Source organism: Amblyomma maculatum, chromosome 10 (assembly GCF_055883805.1).
Source record: "Amblyomma maculatum isolate TAMU_Amacu chromosome 10, ASM5588380v1, whole genome shotgun sequence".
Taxonomy (NCBI): Eukaryota; Metazoa; Arthropoda; class Arachnida; order Ixodida; family Ixodidae; genus Amblyomma; species Amblyomma maculatum.
The window spans coordinates 133,749,154-133,770,694 of NC_139353.1; the positions used below are offsets into that span (position 1 = coordinate 133,749,154).

Here is a 21,541-nt window from a genome sequence, read left to right on the forward strand (position 1 = left end):
TTCTCGCCACTACACATTCGAAAAAAAAAAAAAACATGCGAGAGGCTCTCGGAAGCACCGCAGTTGGCACACTGGTCGTTGGGTACAATACCCCATCTGGTAAGCCGCTGTCTCGTGGGGAGACGCCCCAGCGCTAAGGCAGTCAAAATCTCGCACTTCATTTGGCAGCCGACAGACTGCCCACGCTCGCCATTTGGGGACAGCGGTCTCTCGGTGCTAGTTCGCTGATGCGTATGGCTGGTAGGTCGCCTACATTATCATCTGACAGGTCTGCATCGAGAGGCGACTTTGTCTCGGCAACCTCGCGGTTAAAAGGCAGATGTCTGTGCGGCTGTGGACAGAGGTATTATTCGGGTGTAAGCACATGACGCGCCGTGCTCATCCAGTACAGGATGAGCGAGCGACAAGGGTAATTAGCCTCTCCTTAAAGCTAGTACTCGAGCCACTGTCGGGATGCACGGCAGGCCAAGGCTTCCACTTTTCATCGGAAGGTGTAGGATGTGACGGGCTACTAGCGCTGTCCTGCTATGCCAAACAAAAGTCCCTATAATGGACGCGAGTCTGTTCGCCACACGGCGAGGGATATTCGCGATACGCGCCACATAAAGGGTGAAAGCTCACGCACTTGACGACACTGACTTTAGCATTGAGCATGAGGTTGAAACGCTAAACGCTAAAAATAATCGAGCTGCAAAGAGAAGTGCATTGACCTCCATTCACATAAAACATACATATGGTGCAAAATACACTGTATTTACATTTTAAACCAGCAGCAGGTTTCGCCTGCGCATCTATGCTACTTGCATGAAACCAGGATATAACAAAGAAATGCAACATACATTTTGACACAGGAAACAAATTCTCAAGGACCATCTCACTGCCCTAGTGGGGCATGTATTGGACAGAACAGAGGTTAAATTCCTCACAATGGTCCAAGGGTGAATAAGGGGAGGCGGCAGCGGAGGGTGCCTAGAATCGAACAATTGGCATCCGCAGCCTGCCCCCCCCCCCCCCCCCCTTACAGCGAAATACCTTGTGTGCCAGCGCCGCAGAAACCGCGCCTCTCCGTCTGCTTCTAACTGGCTTTACAAGTAAGTCGAAAGCAGAGGCGCAGGTTCTGCAGCGCCGGGTACATTGCTCTCATGGGCGGTCTTCGTGCTTCGGCGAGGCAGGCCGTTTCCACAAAACAAAGATTGCACACAAGAAAACCAATCGTCCAAAGAGGCTTCGCGGTTCCCGAACTCCAGGTTCGGCGGGAACACACAGTGATCTATACATCAAGCGCCACATTGTTCGAAGAACACATGGCGCACAGTCTCTGTAACCCAGCAGTTGACGCACAGGCTATTGGGCACGAGTGCACATGACTCCAGTCGCTCTCTTGCTGGGAGGTGGTGGTGGTGGTGAAAACATTTATTATAACACATATAGGTATATACACTAGGTGGGTGCCTAGACAGGCACTCCATTGGCGTTTGCCGCAGCCCGTGCGCGCTGCCTTAAGACCTTTTGGGCCTCTAGGGTGCAGCAGCCGGACAGGGTCGCCTCCCAGTTCTCTCGGGTGGGGTTGGGGATAGGGGGCAAAGATGGGTTTTTCTGGCAGGCCCACACCATGTGGTAGGTGTCAGACACCTCCCCACAGTGCGAGCACAGCCCGTCGAATTGCGGATCAAAATGTTTTAGAGTAGCCGGGCACAACATTGTATTGGTGAGCAGGCGCAGGAGCACCCGCTCGTTAGCCTTCCCCAGCCCTTTGCACGGGGTGGGAAGAGTTTGGTGCGTAGATCTGTAATATTCACATATTTCTTTAAATTTGTAAACTGGGCTGAAATCAAAATCCTGGTCCGCGTCGGGTCCCGCGGGAAATGCCCGGAGAGACAGCGCGCGAGCGGCGGTGTCGGCTGCCTCATTCTCTTGGAGACCTTGGTGACCTGGAGCCCAAACGAGAGATCGGTACGCGGGATCCGAATCTCGACTGCAATTTTGGTATATGCGGTAAACTAGAGAAGCAGTCCACCCTTGCTGGACGTTCCGACAGGCCCCTCGCGAGCCGGTTATGATGTATTTGGAGGAGGAGTCAGAGGCTGCGAGGGCGATGGCAACCTCTTCTGCGTGTGTTGGTGACTGGGCCTTGAACGTAATGCCATCTACTTGTGGATGACCGCGGGTGTGTACCAACCCATAGGGTTTGGGCCGGAGACATCCACATAGAAAACTCCTGGTTTGCTTCCATAATGGCTGTCCAAGGCTTCCGCCCGCGCCATGCGCCGACCATTGTGGTCCTCTTTGGACATGTTGGCGGGGAGAGGCCGCGCATGGAGGACGCGTCTCCATTTTTCGGGAATGCGACATCTCTCCTCTGTGAGTTGGGTGTGTTGGATGTGAAGTCGGGCAAGAAGACGGCGACCCGACTCTGTCTTTGTTAGACGCGTGTACTGATTGGTGAGGTGGGCCTCCCGAAGCTCCTTGAAAGTATTCACCACACCCAGCGCCATGAGACGGCTGGTAGAGGTGGAGGTCGGGAAGTCCAGTGCTCGTTTCACGATTTTACAGAGGATAACTTCGAGAGTATCCTCCTCCTGTTTCCGCAGGTGGAGGTAGGGAGTCGAATACAAGATTCGACTGGTCACGAATGCGTTCGCCAGCCGCAAGGCGTCCTTGCATCGTAAGCCACTGCGCTTGTTGGAAACCCGGCGGACCATGCGGCCCACCTGGTCCGCCACCTGCCGGAGCTTGGCGAGTATAGATCCCTTGCAAAAATACGTCACCTACCCGTGATTTTCGGCTTCGGTTTCGATTCGAAAAGCACTCTGGGAAGATTTCCGCCATGTTGGGGGCAGCCTCTCATTTCTCTTGTTAGCTCTGCGCGCGCCGGTTGCTGATTGCCGAGTCGAGTACTCCGCCCGCTGTTAGCGCTAAGCCGCTGCTGCTGGGAAGAAGATACTTTGTGAATGTGTCCATCACCATGAGCGACATCGTTTATCCAGTGTGTGCGTGGGAAAAAAAACCTCGCTGACTTGCCGCCGCTTCGCCGTGCGCATATTGATGCGTATGTGTCTAGGTTGACGGCGACGACAAAATGTCAACGAAGGGCCTACAAGCTTCTCACCGAGAGCTACGTCTTCTGTGTTGGCAAACTATTCGAGCACAACGTAAGTAACCTGTCTTTTGTTTTGGCGCGTTAACGGCTGTTAAAACCGAACAGATGAGGGGACCTAAAACATGTGCCGTGTTTCTGTACCAGTTGCAATGTATGACTCTGTTTTGTTTGCCTTTTTTTCCCTACGTGTTTGTTTGAATGGCAGAAAAAAAAAGTACATGCAAGATTGAATACGATTAGGCTGGCGGTGTTGCTGACTTGTTTTGCCTGCGTCGTATGCGTTTCTTTCCCATTCTCTGGGTTTTCAAGCTGCGCGTAAAGGTCGTAAGTGTGTGATGTTCGGCATGATTTGGAGGCCACCAAGGAGTTGCGCCTACTTAAGTCGACCAGCGAAACGCTGCGACTCTCGAAAGCCAACCGCGGCTCTGGAAAGCTTCGAGTTCTTTTCTGCGAAAAGCTCGACGAACCGCGGAGTCGCTGGGGGCGTGGTTAAGTTACGCCAACGAGGAATACTAACGTTGTGTAGCCCCGCCGTGAAGGGCAGTTATCGAGAGCATGCCCCCGTAGAGTACTGACCCGGTAATGCTTGCCCATAAAGCGATCGAGTGTCGCTGGGGGTAGAAAATATAACGACGTTCTGAAACAGGTACGACTGACTTTTGCCGATACATCCGTTCAAACGTGGCCGAATGGGCACGAGAACCGGGCGCACGAGCGGCACCTCTAGTGAAACAGCTGCGATGTCACTTGATTTGTTTTCCGACACTCCGCCGCAGCGCTATCGGCTCACTATGCTTGCTAAATTAGGCGCTCTACGACGTCCTGATGATCGTTCTATATAACGTATGACGAGCGTAAGCTCCGTGCAGCAGGTAGTGCATTAAAACGAGTGTAAGAGGCAACATGACGAAACGCGAAGCAGCTAGTACTGCGAGCTGCGCAGTCGTCCCTTAGTTCTCACCGTTCTGTTGCTGAGTTTTTATTTTTTGAGACTCTTCTCAGATGAGGCTGTTTTAGTCACACAACAAATGTTGATGCAGGTACTATTCTCTTTGTTTCAGAAACAACATGGTATTCGTGAGGGCCAGCTGCCACAGGAGCCAGAGAAAAACAGAGCCACCCTATACTGTTTCTGCAGCCTTGTCACTGCAAGGTGACGTGCTTGGTGGGCAGGTGTTCGAAATTATTAAGAGCCCCCTCCCCCACCCCCCCCCCTACTACAGCATCCTTCGTAGCCTGGGTCGCTTTGGGACGTTAAAACCCAGTACCATAAATGAAATCACGCGCTTGAGCACATGCGGCGATGGTGTGGCAAAAGCGTCTTGCTGCAATCTCCGGGCAGCCTCAGCAATATTTCCTGCAGTTACCGCATTTCGATTCGATTGAGACGTAAACAAGTGTGCTATGTGATGCGAGTCCATAGACATTTCTTTTTCTTTCTTTTATGGGGTTTAACGTCCCAAAGCGACTCAGGCTATGAGGGACGCCCGAGACAGAAGGATGCTTTAACAAAACACCATCGCATCGAGAGGTCACGCGCGCGATTTCATCGGTGTGTATACTCGGCTGCGCACGAACGCAGGGTCGTTCAGTCGGCGTTTCCATCGTCACCGCAATGGTGTGCTACGTTTAAAATGCAAATTAATGTTTCTGTGAAGTACCGCACGGCTGCTTCCTAATACGTTCCTGCACAGCCAGTTGACAATGTGCGTCAGCCGTTTAGTTTCGGTATCTTTGTTGCTTTCGCGAATCAGGTGCATTTGTTTCATTTTCGGGGCACACAAATCCAGAAACATTCGTTGCAGTAGATCAGAAAACAAAGCGACGTGAGTCGACATCGTTATCCGCGACGAAGCACAATATCCGGAAACTGACATCGGTTGACAGCGGCAGGAAAAACGCAGACGTAGTACGTACCTTTTCGCCATTTTCGTCGTGATATCCACGCTGGTGACATTGCGGAACACAGCAGGAGTTGACCATTCTGATATGCATTGAAAGCCAGCGGATTCCAGCGATTTCGACAGCCAAGCACGGCGTTTCGTTGTCTATCCATGCGGTCACCGAAACGCACCTTCCCCCGGATTCCGGCTTGCCCTCAACATGGCGGCGGCGCGCTTTAGTGCCAGTGGCCGCCATAAGGGGCGTATTTTTGCAAGGGGTCAATTGTGTCGCATCGTCTCTGGTTGTGTATAAAGAGCCCAAGAACTCTGATTTCCTTAGATTCTTGAATGGGACCGCTTTGCAAGGTGAGATTGATTTGAGTCGAGCATGAGCGCGAGGAGCGCAGATGCACGAATTCAGATTTATGCGGTGAGCATTGGAGACCACAGCCGCGGGCATAGCGGTCCACTATGCTAGCAGCCGTTTGCAGGCTCGTCTCCATGTCCCCCAGACGCCCTTGCGTGGCCCAGAGGGTGATGTCGGCGTACAGCGCGTGCTGCACCCCTTCGACCGCACCCAACAGAGCAGGTAAGCGCATCATTGCAACGTTGAATAGCAGAGGGCCGAGGGCAACAGAGGGCCCTCGTGCCGAGCAAAAAAGGTCCGTGTTCTTGATCCTGTATTCGGATATAAGACAGTCTGTCTGTGAGAAATTGTTTGATGTAGTTGAAAGTGTTCGTGCCACAGTGCGTTTGACTCAAGTGTGTGAGTATGACCTCGTGTGTTACATTGTCGAATGCCCTTTGAGATCCAGGGCGAGGACGATTTTGTCGTTTCTTGCGCATGTGATGGAGTTCAGTATTTCGCGGTCGAGTTGAAGCAGGACATCCTGTGCGGATCTGTGTGGGCGAAATTCGAGCATGGTGTCCGCGAAAGTGTTGTGTTGTTCAAGGTACTCAGACAGCCGATCCCACACCATCGTCTCCATCAATTTGCCCACGCACGAGGTGAGAGAGATGAGTCAGAGGTTGTCCGTATCGACTGGTTTCCCAGCTTTGGGAATAAAGGTGACGAGAGCCGTCTTCCATTCAGTGGGAAGGGGGGTTTCCCCTGTCCAGATTGCATTGATATAGTCAAGAAGGCACTGGTGCGCCGTGTCAGGGAGGTTCGCCAGAAGTTTAACGGTGACCTTGTCCCTGCCTGGCGCAGTGCCCTTCTTCATTTTGGCCAGACTGGCCCGCAGATTGTGGAGCCGGAATGGGTTATCCAACTCCGAGTTTTCCCTGCCTGTATAGGAATAGACCGATCCGCGGGGGTCCTGAATTGTGCACAGGTCGCGATCGCGTAGCGCCACTGCCAGCTGCATTGGGTTTCCTTGGAATGAGTGCATGGCCTTGTGTAGCTGTTTTTGCGTTTCCGTGCGTGTCTGTGTTGAATTGATGAGGGCTCGGAAGAGCCGCCACGTCTTGCGGCTCGACATTTGCCTTGCCGTCGTGTTGCAATGGTCCACCCAGTTAGAGTCAGCGAGTTGGGCCGCGTACTCTGCTGCCTGCCTGGTGAGATCCGCAATGCGACCTTTCAGCTTCTTCTTGTGTTTCTGACGCTTCCAGCGGCGCGTTAGGCCACGGCGTGCTTCCCAGAGATGCAAAAGGTGATTGTCCACGTCCGTAACTACCTCTGAGCTGTATTTGTTTCTCATGGCAGTGAAGGTGCGCCATGACTGACTGGGACCAGGTCGTGTAGCCCTGCTCTGTGATGTCCGTGTTAGTTCCTGTTGGGAAATTTTGGCGAAAGGTAGTCCAATCGGGGACGCCCCAGCGCCTTCGCCACTCGAAGTCCCTAGCGCTCGGGGGTGCTCTGCCTGACTCCAGTTCCCTCCACCTTCTTGCCCTCGTGAGCTGCTGGTCATCTGGTCTGAGTTGCGCGCAGGCAACCAGCTCGCTGATTCGAGAGGCGGGGGTCCCACAAATTGAGCATCAGGGACTAATATTTCGGAACAACGTACTGTATTACGACCCACCATGCTAGCGACAAATCGTGGATGCCATTACAGGCAATGCACTATTAATGACCAACCCTTTACGAATTTATTTGCATCCTGCGGGCAAAGCCACCACACGATTTTCGGTCTCATCCAATTTTGGCGTTTATTTTCGCACTGCGCGTAAAAATGTTTTTTCCTTTATCTCTGTTAGTAGGCTGGTGAGAAAAATTGAAAGAGAGAGAGAGAGCAGAACTTTTTATTTATTCCAGCGGATTAAGAGGCTCCGGCCCTCCGTCGTTTGGGATGGATGGCGGGTGCCCCGCCTCAGACGCAGGCCGGCAGACGTTGTTGGCCGGCGGCGTCTTGAAAGTCCATTTGCTAGCCGTAAGTATAAAATTGGCAGTGGCTTAGCTCAGCTAGGCCAAGATATACGTGGCAGTTTCCCTGGCAGAGTCTCACTTGCTTTCTGTGGACACCTCTACCGCGCCGTAAAGTGAAGAGAGGAAGGTGGGAGTGAAAGTGAAAAGAGAGAAAGAGGAGCCGTAGTGGAGAGCTACGGAGTAATTTCGACCATCTGGGGATCTTTAACGTGCGCCGATATCACACAGCACACGGACGCCTCTTCGTTTCGCCTCCATCGAAACGCAGCCGCCGAGGTCGGGTTCAAAAGAGACAGCTTTATTGTAGCGAAAGGTATATTGGCAATGAACGAGGAGTTTCGCGTGGCGGGAGGTACACAGCCGTTGCCCAACCGCCGCAGCTGGCGCGCTCGCTCCGCCATCTGGCAATCAACGAGCAACCAGAAGAGCGGTGCCTAGGAACCAACCACGCCGGACGCTCTGCATATCGGCTCCGTCGACAGCTGTGTTGTTTTAATGCCACACGTTCTAAAGCGGCCTAGAGGTATCTGACAAGCTACATAAGTGCTAGATGATCTCCTACAAACCGCTCAAGACGAGCCTAAAACGGTATTTCGCTATTTGTGAACCGGCTCAGTGCAGCGCCGATGAGCCGCCACATTAAGCCTAACAACAGTAATTCCCAGTGCACCACTCGGCACAGCCGGCTATAACATGCAGATGACAGTAGAAGGACGACTCATCACGTAACAAGAAACTCATTCTAAGAAATTGCTTACAGCTCTCCACGACTCGTACAAGACCCGAGCTGCTAAGAGAGCAGAAGCCCGACAAGTCCGTCGGCACACAGCTCCATAGCGTGACTGGAGACGCTCACCCTAGCACTCGGAATGCGCCGACAAATGCATCTACGCCGACGCGCGGCTTGGCTCTAACTCTTTCACCGCCGGCAACAAAAGCAGCGCACATCGCAGCTTAACGCAGCAAATAACTCCCGTAATTTCCTCCAGAAGCACTTCTTGTGATTTTCCGTCCTCGCGGTGAGCTTCAATTAGATCGGATGCCAGGCATCAAACTACGAAACGCTATCTAGGAGCAGCTAAAGACTCTGCTACCCTCAGACGCCTTCCTCCGGGTCCGCCCTACCAATCACACATCCACAGTGGCCACCTCGCAGACCGAACTTGCCCTGCGTCTCTCTCAGATCACCTCCCTCAATATTGTAACGGGTATTGCGCCGACGTCCAGGCAATACCCTGAGCCTAGAAGACTGTCGAAGTCCAAGGGCGGTCCGAGCAGCGGTCTGAGCGCGGTTCCAGGCAACTAACTTCGTCGTCTACGCCAACCAGCCACCACTTCATCGTCTACGCCAACTAGCCACTGATTGTCTCCGCTTCGTCGTCGACTATAGCTTGTCTCACTGCCCCCCTCCTCGGTAGCATCGACTCGATGCGACGCGATGCTACTAGGAAGAAGTTAGCGAAAGGGTGCACAAAAGTGTCGCAAGGACCCAGCGGCGTTTACGAAAAGTTCAGTCATGCACGATCATGATAGGGCCTCAGCCGAACCACGTGCACGACTTCAGGACGCTGTGGCCTTCGGGATGGAGCTGAAGCTGGGGGAACAACGGCGTAGGTGACGTCACTGATACGCGAACAATCTCGTAAGGGCCGAAGTGTCGGCGTAGTAACTTTTCAGATAGGCTGCGATGAAGACCAGGTGTCCAAACCCAGACGAAGTCGCCCGGCTCGTAAGTGACGATTCTTCGGCTGAGGTTATACCGAGCAACGTCGTTCGCCTGTTGCCGGTGGATTCTGAGGCGTGCTAGTTGCCGCGCTTCCTCAGCACGCTGAACAAAGATGTCAGCGTCAAGTTCGGCGTCAGAGCCGCAAGAATTACCAACTGGCATCACGGCATCCAACAGCGTGCTCACTTGGCGACCGAAGACAAGTTGGAACAGGGTCAGTCGCGTCGTCTCTTGAGTGGTGATATTGTACGCGAAAGTTATATAGGGCAAAATCGCATCCCAGGTGCAAAGTTCTGCGTCCACATATATAGAAATCATGTCGGTGAGGGTGCGATTGAGGCGCTCCACCAGCTCGTTGGTCTGAGGGTGATACGCCGTCGCACGTCGATGGCTAGTGTGAGTCAGAGTCATGACCAACCGGATTAGGCGAGCCGTAAAAGCTGTTCCACGGTCAGTGATTACCACGGCAGGAGCGCCATGACGTAGGACAATGTTATGAACGAAAAATTGAGCAACTTCGGCTGCAGTACCTTTAACAAGGGACGCGGTCTCTGCGTACCGTATTAGGTAGTCTGTCGCGACGACTACCCAATGGTTGCCCGACGAGGACATCGGAAAAGGACCGAGAACATCCATGCCCACTTGATGGATAGGGGTCTGCGGCAGAGCAATAGGCTGAAGAAATCCAGCGGGTTTCAATGGCGGAGACTTCCGACGTTGGCAGTCACGACATGAGCGTACATAGGCCCGCACCGATGGGAGTAACCTGGGCCAATAATACTTTTGACGAATTCGTGCAAGTGTACGGCTCACTCCCAGGTGGCCGGCGGTGGGTTCATCATGACAGGCACTCAATATACCTCGGCGCAACTCGGAGGGCACAACAAGGAGAAACGTATGTTCACTGTTACCAAAATTTCGCTTGTAGAGCACGTTACCACGCAGAGTGAACGTTTGAAGCCTACGATGAAAAACACGGGGAATACGGGCGTCGACGCCCTGCAGATAGTCGACGAGTGACGCTAACTCTGGGTCCATTCTCTGCAGCTGAGCCATTTGGGTTGTACTAATAGCCCCCAGAAAGGGAAAATCATCGGCCGCTTCTTCTGCACATATGGCGATGGGCGAGCGCGACAGACAGTCAGCATCCTGATGCTTCCGTCCTGATTTGTATACGACTGTTACGATTGTATACGACTGTTGTAATCTAAGGCTCTATCTAGCCAATCATCCTGAGGGGTCTCTGAGGCTCGCGAGACAGCATAATGAATGGTGGTCGCTTATAACGCGGAAAGGTCGGCCGTAAAGGTATGGTCGGAACTTCTTGAGGGCCCATATTACCGCCAGACATTCTTTCTCAGTTGTTGAATAGTTGGTTTCGGAGCGGGTAAGTGTGCGGCTCGCGTAAGCGATGACCCGTTCTGCACCGTCTTGTCACTGAATTAGTACTGCACCAACCCCAACGTTGCTGGCATCAGTGTGAACGTCAGTTGCGGCGTTTTCGTCAAAATGGCCTAGTATAGGGGGATTCTGTAGGCCGCTGCGAAGCTCAAGGAAAGCGGCCTCTTCCTTGGAACACAGGAACGGCGTGTCATCTCGAGTCAGTGTGGTTAGCGCTTCCGCGATGTGTGAAAAGTCTCGTACAAAGCGTCTGTAATAGGAGCACGAACCTAAGAACCGTCGAACAGCTTTCTTGTCAGTAGGGTGCGGAAATCCAGAAACGGGAGCTGTCTTTTCAGGGTCCGGGCGAACACCTTTGGCGCTGACCACGTGACCAAGGAAGCGAAGTTCCTCAAAGCCGAAGTGACATTTCTCCGGTTTGATTGTCAGGTTGGCGTCTCGGAGAGCTTTTAACACAAGGCGTAACCTTTCTAGGTATTGGTCGAAGGCGGTCGAAAATATGACGACATCGTCCAGGTAAACCAAGCAGGACTGCCACTTCAAACCGGACAGAACGGTGTCTATCATGCGTTGGAACCTGGCCGGTGCCGAACATAGGCCGAACGGTAGCACCTTAAACTCATACAAGCCATCGGGTGTCACGAAAGCGGTCTTCTCCCGGTCTCTCTCATCCACTTCTATTTGCCAGTACCCACTTTTTAGGTCTAGCGACGAGAAGTATCGGGCATCTCGTAGCCGATCGAGTGCGTCGTCTATGCGGGGAATTGGGTAAACGTCCTTTTTAGTGACGAGGTTAAGATTTCTGTAATCGACACAGAACCGCAGAGTGTTGTCCTTCTTTCTGACGGGAACAACCAGAGAAGCCCGCGGGCTTGTAGACGGCTGAATGACATCGTCGGAAAGCATTTCGGTGACCTGTCTCGGAATCGCTGCTCGTTCCGTTGGAGAAACGCGGTATGGGCGTTGGCAAACGGGGCGCGTGGTCTCGTCTGTTATTATACGGTGCTTGGCGACAGGAGGTCGGCCCACTTTGGAAGACGTTGCGAAGCAGTCTGCAAAATCTGCCAAGACAGCCGAAAGCAGATCCTTCTGAGCCGGCGATAACTCGGTGTTTATTTCGACAGGTGGCAGAACGTGGCGAGGTCCAGTGTCGTCTTGAAGGACTTCTTCCACGGTGCACAAATGTGGACACTCCGCGACGTCTTGGAGGAAGGAGGTCACCGTGGCCTTGACGTCAAGGAGGCCTTGACGAGGTGCTGAAATTCGTTCGAAAAGTTGGTGAGCAGAACGGTAGTGCAGCCATCCCGTAGGTGGACGAGACCTCGGGCAACAATGAGACCCCTCTCAAGCAGCAGCGGGATATGACCCTCCGCCATGCCCTCAAAGTCATGAAATAGGTCATTCTGCACGCGCATTACGACACTGCACCGTGGTGGCACCGTGACATCATCCTCCACAATATGTAGAGCATGGCTATAGGGATCGCGTGTGTCGAAGCGTGCCACTGCCCGTTAGGTCGAGAATGTGACTCGTGCCTCGTGTAGGTCGATCCCAGCACCGTTTGCCTGCAGAAAGACGAGCCCCAGAATCAAATTTCTCGAACATTCGCACAAGACAACGAATTCCCCGACGTAGACAAAACCGCGGATGCCAATTCGGGCTGTGCACCTTCGGGCCGGACTAATGAGGTGACCTCCAGCCGTGCGAATACTAGGGCCCAACCATGGCATCCCAACTTTGCTCAATTCCTGGGCGAGGGCGTGGCTCATCACTGAATAGTCTGCACCATTGTCAAGTAATGCGATCGTGTCAGTTCCGTCAAGTGCCACGCACAAATCAGAAGTAGCGCGTTGGATGCTGTCGCTACCCTGCTCCTGTGAGAAATAAGCGTATCGGTGTATCGGCGGCGGAGGATCTTCAATTTTTCTGACAGCAGCGGCCCTGCCTCCGGATACCGCTGGAATTAGTTTTCCCGGTGTGGACTGGGAGAACGCCACTCAGTATTGTTGGCGTCTCTGCGAGGGCTTGGGGAACGGTACCGCAGCGGAGATGACGATCCTGAGTCATAGCGCCCGTATCTCCCAGGCCTCTGACAGGCCGACAGATGAGTTTCAATTTCGAGCGGCCGTTCACCGTTACGTGGGAAGGGCGCATCCGGTTCGAAGCCGCGAAGTCCCACTCGACGATACGGGCGTGCACGGTAAAGGTGACCGGCCTCCCCGCAGTGGTAGCAGATTGGCCTGCGGTCCCGCGTACGCCACACGTCCGACTTGCGAGGGCGTGGAACAGGCACCACTGCTTGAACCGATGCGTCATACGGACTGATGTGGCTCACCACCGGTGTCGGGTCAATAAGACCACAGGCAGCTGCTTGACGTGCAACGAACGCGTACGTTCGTTTGTCGTCGACCCGTGGAGGCATGGTAGCGACAGGATCGTAGGCAGTTGCCTGAAGAACAACGGATGTGTGCGTGGTAATTTCATCGACGCGCTGCAGTACGTTAGTGACCGGGAATTCACGAGCAGCCTGGCGTACTTCATCTCTGACGACTTCGGTCAGTGATGTCACTGGCGCATTCTGAGGCAGACGGAAACGTTGGAGTTCCTCTCGAATAACCGACCGAAGGAGGTCCCGTAAGGCGTCCGCACCGCCTCCATGGCATGACGAAATAACATCTGGGGCCAGGATGTTGACATCTCGGTTGTACTGCCGGGCCCGTAGTTGGAGCGTCGTCTCCACTGTCGTTGCCTCCGCGAGGAATTCAGCAACGGTACGCGGTGGACTGCGAACGAGGCCACAAACAGCTCTTGCTTAACTCCACGCATGACGGGGCGAAGCTTCTTCTCCTCCGTCTATTGGTGTCTTCGCGCTGGAAAATACGGGTCATGTCTTCACAGAACATGCGCACACTTTCATTTGGCCGCTGGTTTCTGGACTGAAGTGCAGCTTCAGCTTTCTCGCGGCGGTCGGCGTTGGGGAAGGTGGTTAGAAGTTCACGGCAAAATGCTTGCCAAGTGGTAAGGGCGCCCTCGTGGTTTTCGAACCACGTACGCGCAGACTCTTCTATGGCGAAGTAAACATTACAGAGCTTTCGCTCGTCACTCCAGCCGTTGTACCGAGCCACTCGCTCGAAGGTCGCCAGCCAATTCTCAGCGTCTTCGAAGACGTCGCCGTGAAAAGATGGTGGTGTTCGCGGCGGGTAGCAGAGGATTGGAGCCGAGAGCCTGGGATCAGTGGCCATGTCGAGGTGGCTCGAGAGTTGCGGCTGCGTGATCCTCGTAGGGGTGGAAAGGGGCCCAATCTCAGGCGACTGTCCGCGGAGGCGGCGACTGAGTCGCTGGTGGACCGGAGTCAGATCCGTCGTGAAGCGTGTAAACGTGGGAAAGCGTACACAGCACCTCCACCAGACTGTAACGGGTATTGCGCCAACCTCCAGGCAATGCCCTGAGCCTAGAAGACTGTCGAAGTCCGAGGGCGGTCTGAGCAGCGGTCTGAGCGCGATTCCAGGCAACCAACTTCGTCGTCTACGCCAACCAGCCACCACTTCATCGTCTACGCCAACTAGCCACTCATTGTCTCCTCTTCGTCGTCGACTATAGCTTGTACCAATATTGAAGGTAAAGAACATCCCTGTGCGGCATACACAGCACCCCCTCCTGGAGCCACACGTGGCGTCATCTCACAAGCTTACTGCCAAGAAAAGGCTGCTGAAATCTACCGCTACATTGTGCACAGCAACCCCAACCGCAAGATCGTGACCGCTAGGCGGACGGAGAGGACTACCTTTATACTCATTACATTTGACGAAGATTACGTCCCTTATTCCGTCAACTACATGCGCACAATATACCGCTGCATGCCATACATAGGCAGCCCGGACGCCTGCACCAACTGCAGGCAAACTGGACACAGATATGACGTCTGCTATGTGCCTAAAGTCAACCTATGGCCGCGATCCGGAAACAACCAAGCCGTCCAAGTCTCCCCCTTAGTATTCCCAAATGGATCTTGTGTGAAGAGGCAATCAACATTTATTGGTCTGAAATAATTTGGTGATGCATGCTTGCACCAGACGGTGTGGTTCCCTATTTGTGGTACCCGTATGTTCCCAGCAGCTCCTGGCCCCTGTCCGTCAGTGCGAGCTGGATGGATTGGTGGTATTGGCCGGAAGGGGAGGAGGGGGGTCTTGAGGTTTGTGCATTCTGCCAAAAAGTGCGGCAGGGTGCCTTTTTTTTGCAAAAAGGGCAGATCATATTGTGTTCCGCAGGTACATGCGGTTCATCAGTACGGGATGCGTAAGCGATCCCGCTTGCGCTCGATGCAGAATCGTCTGTTGTTACCTGGTGAGTTTGGGGTGCGGTTCTGGCAGTCTGCACCTTTCCTGTCGGTACATACGGGTTATCTCCCGAAAGGTGGTAATCGGATGCGGTAGCTCTTCCGGCTCGTGCTCGCCTCGGATTGACATTTCTCGGGCATGGTGGTCTGCGATGGCGCTGCCTGCTACCTGCGAGTGAGCCGGGACCCACGCGAGCTCTATGGCTCTTCCCATAGGCTTGCACTTGGATAGAATGGCTCGGGCCGCGGTGTGGATTACCCCTCTGCGGAAGCTTCTGTAGGCTGTCTTTGACTCTGTGACCACGGTGTCCACGCTCGGCTGTGCGAGTGTGAGGGCCACGGCCGCTTCTTCGGCAACTGCGGGGTCTATTGTCTTTATGGACGCGCTAACGATCAGCTCGTCGTTTGATGGAGCCACCACCGCTGCGCGGTCACTGTGTTTTTGGAGCGAGTCGTCCGCGTAGAGAACCCTAGGGTTCTCTTCCAGCTTCCGGGCTCTGGCTTTGGCCCGCGCGGTGCGCCTCTCGTTGTCTTTGCCCGGCGTCATGTTCCGAGGAAGGGGTTTGATCTGAATGGTCGTCTTCCAGTCTTCCGGAAGGGCTTCCTTCAGAGGTACTGGCTCAATCTACCATCCTATCTTGCGTAGGACGGCTCGTCCGTGTTTCGTGTGACTGAGCCGGATTCTCTGGTTAGAGAGGTGGGCTTCATTGAGCTCCTCCCCCGTGTTGTGGGCGCCCATGTCTAGCAATCTTTGCGTGGACGAGTATATGGGTATGCCCAGTGCTTGATTTGCTGCCTTACGAAGCATCGTGTTAAGGGTGTGCCTATTTGCCTTCGTCAGCTGGAGATAAGGGGCGGAGTAGGTAGCGCGGGACGCGACGAACGCGCGTATCAGGCACATGGCATCATCCTCTTTGAGACCTCGGTTTCTGTTAGATACCCTTCTAATCATACTGAGTTATCTGTTCGCTTGTAGTCTTGATCTTTGTGACGGTGGCGTGTGCCTTCCCGATGGTCTGATGTAGTAGGCCGAGGATCCTAATCTGCTGTATTAGCTTGATAGCCGTTCCATCGATGGTGACGATCACGTTCGGCGGCAGCTCTTGGATTTTCCCGGTTGAGGCCCACATCTAACTGGCACCGGCTCATGCAAGGCAAGTAAACTTATCCCGTAAACCTGCTCAACAAAACAAAGCGTGCAACCCCCCGACTGTCAGTTCACAGGACTGGCCCGCACTACCTCCCTCGCAAGGTCCTCACTTCCATTCACAAACCTGGGCCCATGCAACTGCTCAGTCCAACGCGTGCTCTTCGCCACCATCCGCCCACTTTGTTACAGTTCCGCCACGCCAACACATCCTCAGCGCAAAAAACGTCCTTTTACGCCAACGGATTGCGCAGTTGGAAGCCCAGATAAGTGCCACCTCTGGTGTAACCTCTCTTTCCCAATCCACCATCTCCACCATGCCCACCACAGCTAACGCACCAAATGCCCCCCCTTCACTTGTTAGTGCTCTTAGCCATCTGTTGCTTCTGATTCTGCTTGCATGGAAACAGAAATGGATTCACCACAATCTCACTGTTCGGTCAAAACAGCTCGCAACTGAAGCTGACCTGCAAGTCCTTGTTGAAAAGTTAGAAGTTACCTTAACAGAGAGGCTAGAAAGATAATCGGGTTTGAGACCAAGATAGTAGAACGCTTAGAAGCCGTCTTAATCCAAAGCATGGAGGGCATGCTAACACATGTAGTCAATGAATTCAGCAGGCCCCTCGATGTCACAGAAGAACAAACAACGAAACGCTTTGAGAATCTAGAGGAGCGTATTACCACCCTCGACTGCCACTAGTACAGCCGTCGAAAGACAAAAGCTCCGGAGCATTACAACAAACCTCCCACTCCTGCTGCACAAGAACACACCATTCCCACCCAAGACATATTGCATATTCCCACTGTACAAGACCATCTCCCGCCTGTTGCAGGTTTCATTGTGCTTGTAATCCATGATGGCGAAACCTAGTTTAAAGGGACACTAAAGAGAAAACTGAAGTGGGCTTGCATCGATAGAATGCCAATTCCGGATTACAAAAAACCCACTCTTATTGAAAACAGAGCTGTCATAAGGTAGTAAAGAGGAAGAACAGAAATACAGGTATCGCCGCCACAGCCGAAACTCGCAACTACAAGTCACGTGACGTGCTAGGAATCCCGGAGGCTGACAAATGCGAATTACGTTGCTCGTTTGAATGTGGTCGTAGGTTTTGTCTCGAATATAATAACACGCTTTTTTCATACGTAAACGACGGCGAAAAGACAATGTAAACGTTGCAAGGCAAATGCAAAAATATACTTGGAGGCGCCTTAGGCGCCCACTTCAGTTTCGGTTATGTTTCGGCTCAGACATTTCGTGCGCACTCGGATAGTTTGTTCGGACCTGCAGCGCCTGAATTACGAACTTGGAGCAGCAGATGCACCTGGCTCGTTCCCATTTGAGCATTCGGAGGCGCGAGCGAGCTAAATCCGCTCCCGCCGACGCGCTCCTTCGCTCACACTTCTGCGGCGACATATCGCCGCCGTCGCCGCTTCGACTGCGAGCTCCCGTTAACCTTGACCTGACCGCTCGACTGCAGCTACGTATGCCACGAAAAGCATACATATGCTAAATACCGAAAGAAAAACGCATTATCATTCAATTGTTCACTAAATCATGACACATCTGACCAACATACTTTGGCAACAAGACCTTCAACGTGCTGTTTGCAGGCATCGTAAATAAAAGGGAATACTTGCCGCTCATACCTAGGAGAGCGTCGATATATTGCGCTGGTGGCCCGGAGAAAAAAGGGGCCTCGGGTAAAAAGTAAAAACTGAAAATAACGAAGCACCACAAATAAATTACAAAAAGTAAAAAAAAAATTGATTTGTAGAAAAAAAAAACGCCAGTAGTGGTAGGATTCGAACTCGCCATTGACCGCTCGGCTACGCCGAAACACAGGGACCCTGGAAAAAAGTTTTGCACTTTACATCATAGCCGCATTTATAATAGAATACGTTTTTGATCCCGGTCTAAATATTACAACCTCTTGACCATCAGAGCATGCTGCCTGGTCTCACGACTTGCAACTAATGTTCTGAATGCCTATGCGCAGTATATTGTGACTGATTTATTTATAGGAAGGGAAAGGCGCGGTAACTGTCTCACTTGTTTGCTGTGGACACACCTCAACCGGGCCGTAAGGGAAGAGGGGAAGGTGGGAGTGAAAGTGGAAAGAGAGAAAGAGGAGCCGTAGTGGAGGGCTACGGAGTAATTTCGTCCACCTGGGGATCTTTAACGTGCGCTGACATCGCACAGCACACGGACGCCTCTTCGTTTCGCCTCCATCGAAACGCAGCCGCCGAGTTGATCATAGCTCCTCCTCCTCCTTGCCTGCAGAACTGGCAAGGAGGAGGAAGATGAGGAGGAAAGGAAAGGGAGGTTAACCAGTAAAAGAAACCGGTTTGCTGCCCTACACTGGGGGAAAGGGGTGAGTTGATATAAAAGTTGTAAGAGAGGGATGGGTGAAGTTAGTACAGAAAGGCAATTATCCAGGTAAGACATTTTTAATTTTGAAAGTATGCTTGTTTGATGTCAAGCAGTGTTTTTAGCACTGAAACACAGTAGTTGAGCAATTCACTAGAGTAATATTTTCTGTAATTGTATGCTTTATATCCAGGGGCTGCAGATTTGTAGTGCAGATGCTACAGCACTTGAAATGAACACAAGGCAACGACTGCTGAGTGCCACATGGCAAAGAGAAAGAATAAAGAGACTGACAGCATCGAACTTTGGTGCTGTGTTAGCAAGAAAGGCTGCCTGGACGGAACGTGGTGTCGCACATATTATGAGGCCAAAGAGGTTCTCGAACCCTATAGTAAAGTAAGTCAGTTTTAATATTGATTACATGTCTACTTAAGCCCATGTTGTGATGGTTCAGAGACTAGGGCTCTCGACTGCTAATCCCAAGGATCTGTACTCGATCTCAGACATGCCAACTGCTTTTCAATAAAAGCAAAAAGCACTGATTTACTATGTGATGCGAGTGCATGTAGAGAATCCCAGGTAGCTGAAATATCTGGATCCTTGTACTGCTATGTCACTGCACGTTAAAGAACCCCGGGTGGTCGAAATTTCCGGAGTCCTCCACTACGGCGTCTCTCATAGCCTGAGATGCTTTGGGACGTTAAACCCCACAAACCATCCAACCTTGTACTGCTGTCCCTCTCATAGCCCAAGCTCTTTTTTGGTGGTAAACTGTATGAACCATGTGTACTTAGCATTTAAGAGTTTTTTTTTTTTTGTGTCGTGAAGACTTGTTCTTTGTTATTCTGTAACTGTTGCAATATATGTATTAGCAAACATTGCCCTGGGCAGACATCTTCATTGTGCAAGTCTTACCATTAGCACCCAAGCATTAACGGAGATGGGGATTGTAGCTGTTCTGAAATTATACTAGAGGGAACCATTAAGAAGAGAACATGTAACCTCAAAGAGGGTTTCAAACGAGCAAAGTATATTTCAGGCTTTAGGGCATTATGTCTTTGTTTGTTTGCATACACATGCATACAGGAAATACAGTTTTTGTATCTTAGGTTCCTCGCCCCGAGTCCAGTTATAGAATACTAAAGATACATCTCAGCATTTGTCTTAGAGGAATATTCAAAACCCAAGTATTTTTTCTGGTGCTTTTCCTACCTAGTTAAAAAGTGAACAGCCTAAAATTATGCTGACTATAAATGAACTGGTATGGAATGCAGGCTGTTTCAAAACAACTTTTTAATTAGCTTTTGTAACGCTTCAAGGGTAGATAAGGACGCAATAATGAAATGATTTTGAAAAACTTTCACTATGCAAGGTTTGCAGTTCTCTTCATTCTTGGATATTTGCAGGCATGAAACGACAAATGAGCCGCAAGCTGTGCAGCGCCACATCCAGTGCATGGAACATATCGGCCACAATGTCATTGTCAACGCATGCGGTCTCATGGTGCGTCCAGCATCTCCATGCTCGGCGCAACACCTGACCGTGTCGTGGATAACCCCAAGGAGAACCCTCCTTTTGGGCTCATCGAAGTGAGTGTCCGTCGAGTAAGAGGGCCTCGTCACTTAAAGAAGCAGTTGCATGTGAAGACGTTTGTGTTGAGATTATAGATGATGTTCCACACCTAAAAGAATCAAGTGAATATTCTGTGCAAGTTATGGGCAAATGTATTGTTCAGGACTACAGTGGGCGCATTTTGTAGTTTTTGCAGAGGCATGGATAATAATATGTAGAGTGGGGTATTCAGAGAGAACTTGACTGGAAATGATATCCAAGCTGGACGCTTTTTTCAGCAGGCTTTGCCATATTTAAATGCTCTGCAAACTGCCCAGCAAGACTAGCTCTCTCTCTCAGTGCAGTATGTAGAAACTTCCCAGTTGTATACAAGCGTTATTGAACAAGCATTGAATATTGCTCTAGTTTTCTGCATACTAATATTTAGACAGACTGTTGTGCTTTTCCTACCTAGGCCGTCAACAGTGCCCAAATTCCCCAAACATTGCATAGCATCTAGTTACAAGCATAAAAGGCAGACTAGGGTCTTACAACTGTACACATATCCATGTACAATCAATACCGAAATTTCCCAGGGCAGTGTTTGCATCTAGGCTATGCAGTGGGATAGTTGAAACATATTTACCGCTCAAATTGCACAACTATCTAGAGAAGCTTAACTTGCTCCAAATGTTTGACTTGCTGGAAATGCTGCATGAGGGGCATTGTACAACTCTGACGTCAGTGTCGTGGCATGGTAACTATTGTGGAGCTGTAAATCCTGGTGCCATTATTCATACTGATTTCCATTATTTGCAGCAGCTATGGTGTGCTATATATACATATAAACGTTTTCAGAAAATATTCACTCTATGTAGAAAACACAATACAAGTTGATGCTTCATTATTTATTGACGCTTAAAACGGTATTAGAGAAAATACTTTGACATTAAAAATGAGCACGTTATTTACAATACCTTCAACAGAGGTGTTAGTAAGTTTGTGAGAAGTGTACAAACTGTTCAAACGTGATTAATAATCGGTGCAATAGTTATAGGGATTCTCCTATCAAATATGTGAAAGGTTTTGATCCTTTGAATGTGCCTCTCAGCATGGATACACAGTGACGCTATGGCTTCTGTTTCTGTAACCTGAACATCGGTCAACTGGGCATTAGTTAAAAATGGTGGCATGTTCAAATGCACTCCTAAGGATTCAAGCAGATCTTTAATCGTGAACCCTTTACCTGCTATAATGACATCGCCCTTATTAAATGGCAAGAATAGAAATACGCTTCTCCTTACTAGCTCTTTGTCCGAGACACAGCCTGTGACCAGTGGCGGAACAAATGTCAGTGTACCATCTGGGGTAAAACCAATCAAGCCCTTGAATGTGTTACTCGATTTATAGTTAGAATACGTTTCTGATTACAACACTAAAGGGCTAGGTACGTCGCACTTGATTTCTGTTGCATCTATAATTTGGGGTTTTGGGGGTGGAGTTTTGGGGTACTTGACCTTGAATTCTTCAGGCATGTAGTGGTCAACCACTCCTCTCGATGCCCATAAAGGCATACCTTCCAGCCGCATGAACGAACAGTTTATCCACTTGTTGAATATGCGGTTTACAGTGCCCTGGTGGATATTGAACCTGTAACAAAT

The 21,541-nt window shown here is 51.3% G+C and overlaps 2 pseudogenes; one reads left to right on the forward strand and one right to left on the reverse strand.

Moving 5' to 3' along the window:
- Positions 1-14,608: 14,608 nt before the first annotated feature.
- LOC146177498 (uncharacterized) lies at positions 14,609-15,619 on the reverse strand (annotated as a pseudogene).
- A 656-nt stretch (positions 15,620-16,275) lies between these two features.
- LOC146177499 (uncharacterized) lies at positions 16,276-20,227 on the forward strand (annotated as a pseudogene).
- Positions 20,228-21,541: the final 1,314 nt, after the last annotated feature.